Genomic DNA, 9,951 nt, shown 5'->3' with positions numbered 1-9,951 from the left:
GTGTACTAATAGACCACCTACGTGGCACTCATTTATTGGTAGGCTGTTTTTTGATAGAGAACAGACCAACCGGTTATAAGATTATCTCTTAATGAGATTTATTTTGAGACTTTTAGAGATGTTACAACTGATAAAAGTTAAAATCATCTATTTATATTTGACTTTTTTTGTTTTGTTTTTTTCTTTTAATTTTTAATTTTTAATTTATCAAAAAGTAAAAAGTATAAGCCCACTCGAACGACATTCAATGTCTCAAAGTGCTGAACCACTCAAGAATTTTTTTATCTCGAATTATATGTATTTTTTAATCTTAATTAAATAATATATAAATAAATAATAGAATAAAATGTGGGTATGATATTGTTATAATTTTATTAATCATTATTTTTATAAGTTTAGAGTAAGAAAATTTTATTTTTATAGCAAGAAATATATTTTGTTTTTATTTTGTTGTTATTCTTTTACGTGCAGTGAGAGAATTTATGTTTTATTTATATTATCTATTAATAAAGGAATTAATAAATTAATTATTCAATCATTAAAACAACTTTTCAATTATTGGTGAACCCATACCATTTTTAACTTCTCATAAATAGTATTAAACTTATCTTAACATCTAAACATATTTAAAGTCATCTTAGATGAACCTCACATAACTTACTCCAGCATCTCAATTCAGTGTTATTCATAAAGAATTAAGTTCAGCTCAACATCCAATAGCAGCCTAAGTTTTCATTTGATTACATAAATAAAATAAAATAAGATGAGATAAAAGTTAAAATTCAAATAAAATATTATTATAATATAATATTTTAATATAACTTTTATTTTAAAATTTAAAAAATTTAAATTATTTATTATATTTTTTATTGTAATTTAATAAAATTGTAATAATTATATGAAATGAGATGATCGTAGTAACTTATAAACCAGGCTTAAATTCCATTTAAGTGGTTCAAGCTACCCTTGCGAATTAAGTTCAAGCCTTGCATTGAAGTATATTAATAACACTAGGTGAAAGCAATGTGAAATGCACGTTTGCTTAATTTGTATTTAATTTTTTTGTTAAGAATTAATTTTTTATTAATAAAACGTAATGTTTTTGGTTAATTAAATAACAAACTATATAATGTTTATATAATTAATAAATAATTATACGTTATGATACATTATAAAAGAGAATCTATAGTATGATCCAATAAATAAATATCGCCTATAGTTTTATGAAAGTTATTTGAGATAATTTTAATTTTAGGATGACGATCCAGCATTTTCCTCATATTGCATTACTTCAATAGAGAGGACATTAAAATGTCTATATTTTTTCTCCTTTAGTTTATGTGGATCTATATAAACTTGAATCCTCTAAATTTTTTTTGATAATTTCTCTGCAACGCTTTTAACATATGGTCAATGCTCTTATAAAATAAATTTTGAATAGATGATTAATCAATGATAATTTCTACTTATTATTTCTACACACCATACATTTATTTATTTTTTATAATAAATATATAGTGTATAGATGATAAGTAGAACAACTTAATCGTTTAATAAAAATAAAATAAAATAAAAGAAATAATAAAAAATAATATTAAAATATATAAAATATATGATATGAAATGATGAGTAATATTTTTTGTGAATTAAACAAAGAATAACATTACTATTGAGATTATATATATCATTTATAAAATAAAAATAGTAATTAGCGCAAAGTTAAAAAAAAAAAAAAGCAAAAAATCTTTACGAGGCCTGCCTTGAGGGAATACGCAAGGACTTGATAGTAACCACCAGTGCTATTTAATAATTACAAATACTATTCCATAAATCATTGCACCTTTAACGTCTTTCACTAGGCAATATGCAACAATGAAAAATCTAGTTACAAGCATAATTTTATACTAATATGTGCACCAATCAAATATGATTGGTCGAAAAATTGATTTGATTAAAAACAGTGTTAATTTAAATTTTAAATATGAAGGAATCAGTATTAGTACGTAGATTAGTACGCGACTTTGCTTGTATGTAGCAAAATTCATGCAATAATTACGAACCTGACGATTCCGAGCCAAAACATTGGGCTCTCTATGGTGTCTTGGAGGCAGTAAATTTCCCCTGAGACGGTACCTTTCGGGAGTAAACTAACTGTCTCGTTCACTGCAGTTATAACAGGGGCGAGGAAGACCCGAGAGGATGCCTATTGGCGTTTTTAATAACGTCGTTACTGGCGTCGATACCAGCAAATGCCTTGGCTGCCATTTTTATTTTGCTTACACGGTTGTGGGGTTTCATAGGGCCAGGAAGTTGGGTTATGAATGTTTAATCTTCTTAGCAATTTCAGCAGTTGGGTTACGAACCAAACTTGCCAAACTCGTCCCAAAACCTGTCCCAAGCAACGATCCCACCACAATTGACGTGGCGTCCGACATGAAAGCGAAATATTGCCCCTCAAAATCGCCATTTTCATCCATGAAGCTGGCAAACCGGGCCATTGAGTATGACATACCCGTCGTATCTAGTATGTTCACGTACAAGAACGTGACCAGAGCTTGCCAAAAGGAACCTTTTCCGAAACTACTAAAGCTCAATGGCCTCCCGTGTTTTTTATCGCATGCACATCCATTACCTTCTTGAAATACTCGTACACCGCATCCCCCGCCTCCATATTCGAAAACGCCGTTACCTTCGTATTCCTGAACCACGACACCCCCTTTACGAATACTATTCCATAAATCATTGCGCCTTTAACATCTTTCACCAGGCAATATGCAATAATTACGAACCCGACGATTCCGAGCCAAAACATTGGGCTCTCCATGGTGTCTCGAAGGCAGTAAATTCCCCCTAAGATGGTACCTTTTGGGAGTAAACTAACTGTCTAATTCGCTGCAGTTATAACAGGGGTGAGGGCGAGGGAGACCCGAGAGGATGCCTGTTGGCATTTTTCATAACGCCGTTAATGGCATCGATACCAACGTGGGCGGTGGGACCGCCGTTGATACTGGTGGGGGTGTTAATGATGAAATCGGTGGTGGAGATAGATTGGAACGATATGAGGGAGGCAATCCTAGCGTTTTTGACGATGATATTGATGCCTTTAACTTATTCTTCCAACCCATACGACAAGTTCTGTTTCTATACAACAAAAACAGAGCATGGTTTCTTCCATTAAACACGACTCTTCCTCAAACTCCCCAACCACTTGCTGCCCGTGCACCATAGCCCAACTGAGAGATATTGTCCTGGTCGATCACCATTACACCGTAAGCCTTTGTCTCTTCCACTCTCGTTCTCACACTCTCTCCCGCTCATCATTTCTCTCTCTCTCTAAGTACCGTGCATAATTAATTGAATGAAAAGTCTAATATCAATTAAATATAACTGCGTTAACAACTTTAGTTAAAAACAACAATTTCCGTTTGAAAACTTATGTTAAAACAAGAAATTTCGTTTTATATGCATTTTTTATATATAGAAGAATTTTTGTCTCATTCTATCCCATGTCATTTTATTTTATTTTCTTTTCAAATATCATTTAAACACAAATATTTTTAAACTAATTATTATAACTTTTCCAAACTAATCATTACAATTCTTATTATTGCCCAGATGACTAACACAAGAGGGGGGGGTGAATTGAGTTGTATTAAAAAAAATAACAATTATAAATCAAATATACAATATAAAATATAAACAAAATACGAAATAACAATAAATATAAAGAGTAAGGATAAGAGAGAAGCAAACTCAGTATGTTAACGAGGTTCGGCCCTACTGCCTACGTCCTCGCCTCAAGCTACCCCTTGAGGATTCTCAAATTCACTATTCAATCTCCTTTAGGTGGAGATAAAAACCTATTACACATTTGAACAACACCGCTACAAAGGATCTATGTAGAACACCCTCTACACTTGCAATCACCTTACACGTGGTGATTCAACTATTCCTTATGTAGAACACTTTCTACATGCATAAAGGTTATACACACCCTTTTACTGATACAAGAGCTGATAGTGGGTAGGTTATCAAAAAACACTCCTCAATTAGTGAAATAAGAACAATACAACATAAACTATATATCTCAAAATGAATAAGAATTAAGGCTCAATGCTTAGAGAAGAGAGAATGAAAGCTTTGAATGAATGTTGTATGCTCTGGATGTTGTAAATGTGAAGCTCTCAAATGATCTATTTATAGGCATATAAGACTTTATATTCAAATTTAAAAAGATTCACATGTCAAAGACAATATCATTCACTTTTTTCAAAAATTCAAATAAAAGGCTATTCTTTTTCAATTGTAAAAGACAACATCATTTATTTTTCAAAAATTTCAAACCTAATCTTTTACTTTTGGCATATGACAAAAGGAGCACACTTTACTTTTCAAATATTTCAAACCCAATTTTTTACTTTTTACATATGACAAAAGGAGCACACTTTACTTTTCAAAATTTTCAAACAAAATCATCTACCTTTTGCATAAGTAAAAAAAAGCATCAATCACTTTTGAAAATATTCAAATAAAATATGCACATGTGAAAAATGACAATCAATTATCTTTAATATTTTCAAAATTCAACCCTTTAATCAAGGCATGCACATGTGAAAGATGACTATCAATCATCTTTCAAAATTTTCAAATTTAATTTTCAAAATATTCATGCACATGTGGAAAATGTATTTTAATGTTTTATGATAAAATATTAATTTTGAGCCTTAATTCTAATTTCGAATTTTTAAGAGATTTACAACATTACTCTATGACTTTAATGTGAATTTGTTCCCTTCTTGCTCATACTTGTTTCTTTTATGTGCTTGACTCTATTATGTAGACAACTTGAGCTTGAGACTCCTTTATTCTTTGAATTCATTTGTTATCATCAAAATCCATGTGTAGATATATAATTAAACAAATCTTGAAACCTTAGATTCAACACTTACAAAATTTCGAATAAAATATAAAAATAATTCAACTTTTTTAAATTTCGAAACAAATATAATATTAAAAAATTATAATTTAACAATATTTTAATTTTATAATATTTTTATTCATTTTTTTTTTTCAAATTCCTATAAAAATTCATAACAATTCATTCTATTGCCGCATCCCCAAAATTCCATTTCAGTAGTGCAAGCTAGCCTTGCGAATTAAGTTCAAGCCATGCGGAGAAGGTATATTGGTTCATTCGTCGTAGCTGATAGCTCCCTCGGCCGGCCTAAGCGTTAGAACGCATGCATAGTCTCATGTACAGCCATGGATAAAGCGTGTATCATGTAATATGTTTTATCCTGGAAATGCATGCATCTAGTATAAAAATTATGGCATGAGCTAGCTATATATGCTGCTTGTCTCCGTCAAAACATGATCCAAGAAGGCATCTCGAGCAGCAGACCACTCATGAAGTATCATCGACATTACAATTACCATGCCACAAATGATCAGTGTATTTTTATAAAAATAAAAATTTAAAGAAAAAATTAATGACGTATAGAGAGATATTATCCAACAAAAATCATGATAGTCCACTAACTTATTTGATAACCATTTTTATACAATTATGGATTAAAATGATATATTTTTTAAAATTTTAATTTGACTTTATTTTGATTTGAAGTGTTTAAATGTTTAAAAAATATTATTTTGTTAGGAATTATAAATGGCCTTTGATTAATTGAGAGTTACACTCTGTCAAGCCTGTATAATCAAAGAGTAATGATATAAGTTTAAAGAAATCTTTTATTCATTATTTTTACATATCACACACTACAGTTATTTTTATTTATTTTTTCTTATCAAATATATGGTATATGAATGATGAGTAGAAAAATTTAATTAGTTTAGGAAAAATAAAACTACAATAAATATACAATAAATAAAAATAAATGTAGTATGTGATGTGTGAGGATAATCTTAGGCACTAAAGTTCTTTTATTTTTATTATCATTAATTATTATTAACTACAAATAGAATTTTTGTAAAAATATAGAAATCACAATCCTTAATGGTAGCATTATTGCTCTTAACCAAATCTCTATTCCGCTCGTTAGAGACGGAGGAAACTTTCCTAGACGCGCGAATAAAGCTAGCCTCCGGGCCCACCCATCCAGATGTAACATCAATGGCCCGACGAAAATTTTCCCTTTCTAACTAATAATGCCTGTATAAATCCCCAACCCAATCTAGAAAGCTTTCACCAATGAGCAGCTTCGGGTGCTTTGCATAGCTTGATCTGGAGCCTCAAGCTTCAATCTTTCATTGTAATGGGGGTAAACATGTCCATCTAGAGCCTCAAGCTTTGATCTTTTTCCATTCTCCTCTTTCTCTATTTTCTATATCAACTTATGTTATGTTTCATATTTTCTATCATAGTATTAGAGCCTTTAGATAACAACAAGCTCAATGCTATGGATTTATGTTTTAGGTTCTTCTGCTAGTTTTATTTCTCAATAAAATTTCATACCCATTAAATCATATTTAGTCTCAAATCAACGTATTAAGAGTACATTTACTAGGTGTGAACCTGCTTTATTTGGTTTTGGTCTGTTGTTAGCAATGTTTGTAGCACAAGATGTTGAGAACTTGATGAATAGCAGAGAAAATTAGAACAGAGGAAGAATATGAGAATTGTGTAATCTGATGTGAATGAAATCGATACTACTTGATGTAAAATACATGAAGGTCTATGTAATATTTATACTACATAGAGAAATAAATGTATAACAGAAATGTAATAGAAATAACTAGAAATAACTGTATTTTAAATCTTCTCCTTCTCCTTTTCTGCCTTTAGCTTTTCTTCTTTAGACTTCAACTCCATGCTGTCAATATGAGAGGCTATACTCCAACACAAGACCCATTTTTGGCCTTTTGATTCAGTACTATAGTTGATCAAGATCATATGTAGCTCATTATTGATTTGATCTTTTGGCCTAATATAAACCCATTGATGGTCATAATTTCAGATTTGATGTTCTAGCAACCAACCACTTCATCACTAACGCTACTTTCATCATATCATCGATAATCAACCAACAATATGAATGCTACACTTAAGTTTCAAATCCAAGATTTCAAATCTCTCCACCTCAAACTTTAAAGATAATAATCAGGCCAAAAAGTTGATCCTAATTTGTTTACATAATTATCAAATCAACTTATTTGAATTTCATAATTATTAAATCAAGAGATTTTATTTTCGAATTTATTTACTTTAATCTCATCTTTATATAATTTTCTTATAAATAGGAATAAATGCTTTGTATTCAATTGCACTTGAGAATAACAAAGATATGGACCTCAAAGTCTATCTCCCTCATTCCCCTCTTTTTCTCTAATGTCTCTCAATTTATATTATATTTTATATATTTATCATAATATCAGAGTCCTTTGCTACTACCAAATTTAATCCTGTGGATGATTTCTTTTAAAGTTTCTCCGCATATTTTACATCTTAGAAAATTTTCATTGTCGTTTAACCATATTTCATTGGAAATCAATGCATTGAGTACCTTTACTAGTTTTGAGCATTTTTATTAAATTTTAGCATGTTGTAAACATTGTTTGGAGTCTCAACCTCATTTTGTGGCCTTTTGATTTAGTCCTAGTTAACCAAGACAGTACATAACCCATTGTCAGCCCAATTTTTCGATCTATTGTTAGCTCATTATTAGCTTTGGCCCATTATCAACCCATCGTTGACCATAACTCCATATTCGATGTTCTACATGCCAATGGCTTCACCACCAACGTTGCTTTTATTATCTCATTGGCAATCAATCAACAATACGAAGGCCACACTAATGTTTCCACCTTGAGTTTGAGGGTATGAAGATATAATATCAAATCAATGTTAATTTCATTATTATCCTAATTTGACTACTTAATTGTCAAATCAACTTTTTTATTTTCATAAATATCATATCAAAATATTTCATTTACGAAGATATTTACCTTATCTCATTTCCATATATATATATATATATATATTTTATAAATAGGGACCAATATTTTATATTCAATTACACTTGAGAATAGTAAAGATATAACCCTCAAAGTCTATCACTCTCATTTTCCTCTTTCTTTCTTCGTTATCTCAACTTATATTATGTTCTATATATATTTTTATCATGGTATTAGAGCTATTGACTGACACCAAACTCCGATTATGTGGATTATTTCATTTAAATTCTTTTTTGCTAGTTTTGCCTCATAACATTTGCATCACTGTTAAACCATATTTAATTTAAAATTAATACATTTGAAGTATTTTTACTAATTGTTAGCATTTGTTTTATTTGGTTTTGGTCTATTGTGAGAACTGTTTGAAGCCTCATATATATCCATTTTGGCCTTTTGATTTAGTGCTAAAGTTGACCAAAGCCATATGTAGCCCATTACTGACTTTGCCCCATTATCAACCCATTGCTTGTCATAACTCTAGAGTTGATGTTCTAGTTGCCAGTCGTTTTATCATCAATAACACTTTTTATCATCTTATCGGTGATCAATCAACAAAACGATGACTAGACTAAAATTTCAAACTCAAGGTTTCAAAGCTCTTATCTTGAGTTTGAGAGGGTGTTGAACATAGTATCAAATTAATAACTTCATTTGACTATTATCTTGATTTGATTACATAATTATTTTATTTTCATAATTATCATATCAAGAGATTTTTTTTTTTTTTTTTTTTTTTTTTGCAGATATCTACTATATATCATGTCCATGTAATTTTTCCTATAATTATGGACCAATACTTTGTATTCAATTACACTTGAGAATAGTAAAGATCTTGCCATCAAAGTTTATCTTCCTCATTCTCTTCTTTCTCTCTTCTCTATCTCAATTTATGCTATATTTTTTATATATTTTTTTATCACTTATTGATTTGATATTATCTTCAGCATTCCCCTTAAACTCAAATGGGAGAATTTTGAAATCTTGAATTTGAAACTTGAGTGTAACCTTCATATTGTTGATTGATCATCGATTAGATGATGAAAATAGCATTGGTGAAGATGCGACTGGTAGTTGGAACATTAAATTTGGGTTTGTGTCTAACAAAAAATTTGATAATTATATAATCAAATCAATATGGATTAAATCAACGTATTGATTTCATTATTATCTTCAACCTCGAAAAAAATTTCACTATTTCATTTTAGTACTTGCATGTATTTTCATTGATGGAGTATTTTTTATTAATCAATTAATTATTAGTTTGATTATTTGGACGTTCCACTAGGTACATATATGTGGTCTAAAATTAGCTTCATGAAAGCATTTTTTCTTTCTTTTTTATGACAATTGTGCAGGAGTATCGTTCTTGTACAAATTTATTGATGTTAATGAATTTGTTTAGAGTTACCAACACACCGCACTTGAATAATATATATAACCCCGAATTTGCAAACGATCACAATTTGTAGGCACATGTAACCCATATTTCTAAAGTACACGAAGCTGAAGAATTGATAGTAGATATGAGAAGAGAGTTTTTAGCCCCTGCAAATCAACCTTCCGAGCTGCTGAACATCATTGATATACTTCAGCGCTTAGGGGTGTCATACCACTTTGAAAGTGTTATGGATGTGTTTCACTGCTACTAACATGGGACCACCTGCAATCAAAGAGTTAAGCGGCTTGGGGGTTCTGAGGAACGCTTCCGATGTCTAAGTTAGTAATCAGAATCAAAAACTGCCTTTTCTATCCCAATGAATCAGATAACCTTCATGTACTTGAGCAATATGTATATATAGAACCCATGAGGTTTTTGTTACCATGCAATAGTGTGCTTATCCGTTATTCAAAATTCGAGATATAGAGCTTATCTACACATGGATGAACAAATGATCGGATAGCTCTCCTTACTCAAAAGACTCTCAAATAGTTATTCTCTCAGTGGTGATGATGGATTGGGCCCTTAAGGTGAATCTTAGACTA

This window comes from Carya illinoinensis, chromosome 11 (assembly GCF_018687715.1).
Source record: "Carya illinoinensis cultivar Pawnee chromosome 11, C.illinoinensisPawnee_v1, whole genome shotgun sequence".
In the NCBI taxonomy this organism is placed as follows: domain Eukaryota; kingdom Viridiplantae; phylum Streptophyta; class Magnoliopsida; order Fagales; family Juglandaceae; genus Carya; species Carya illinoinensis.
The sequence above is the reverse complement of the archived record's forward strand: the minus strand, read 5'-3'. Positions refer to the sequence as shown.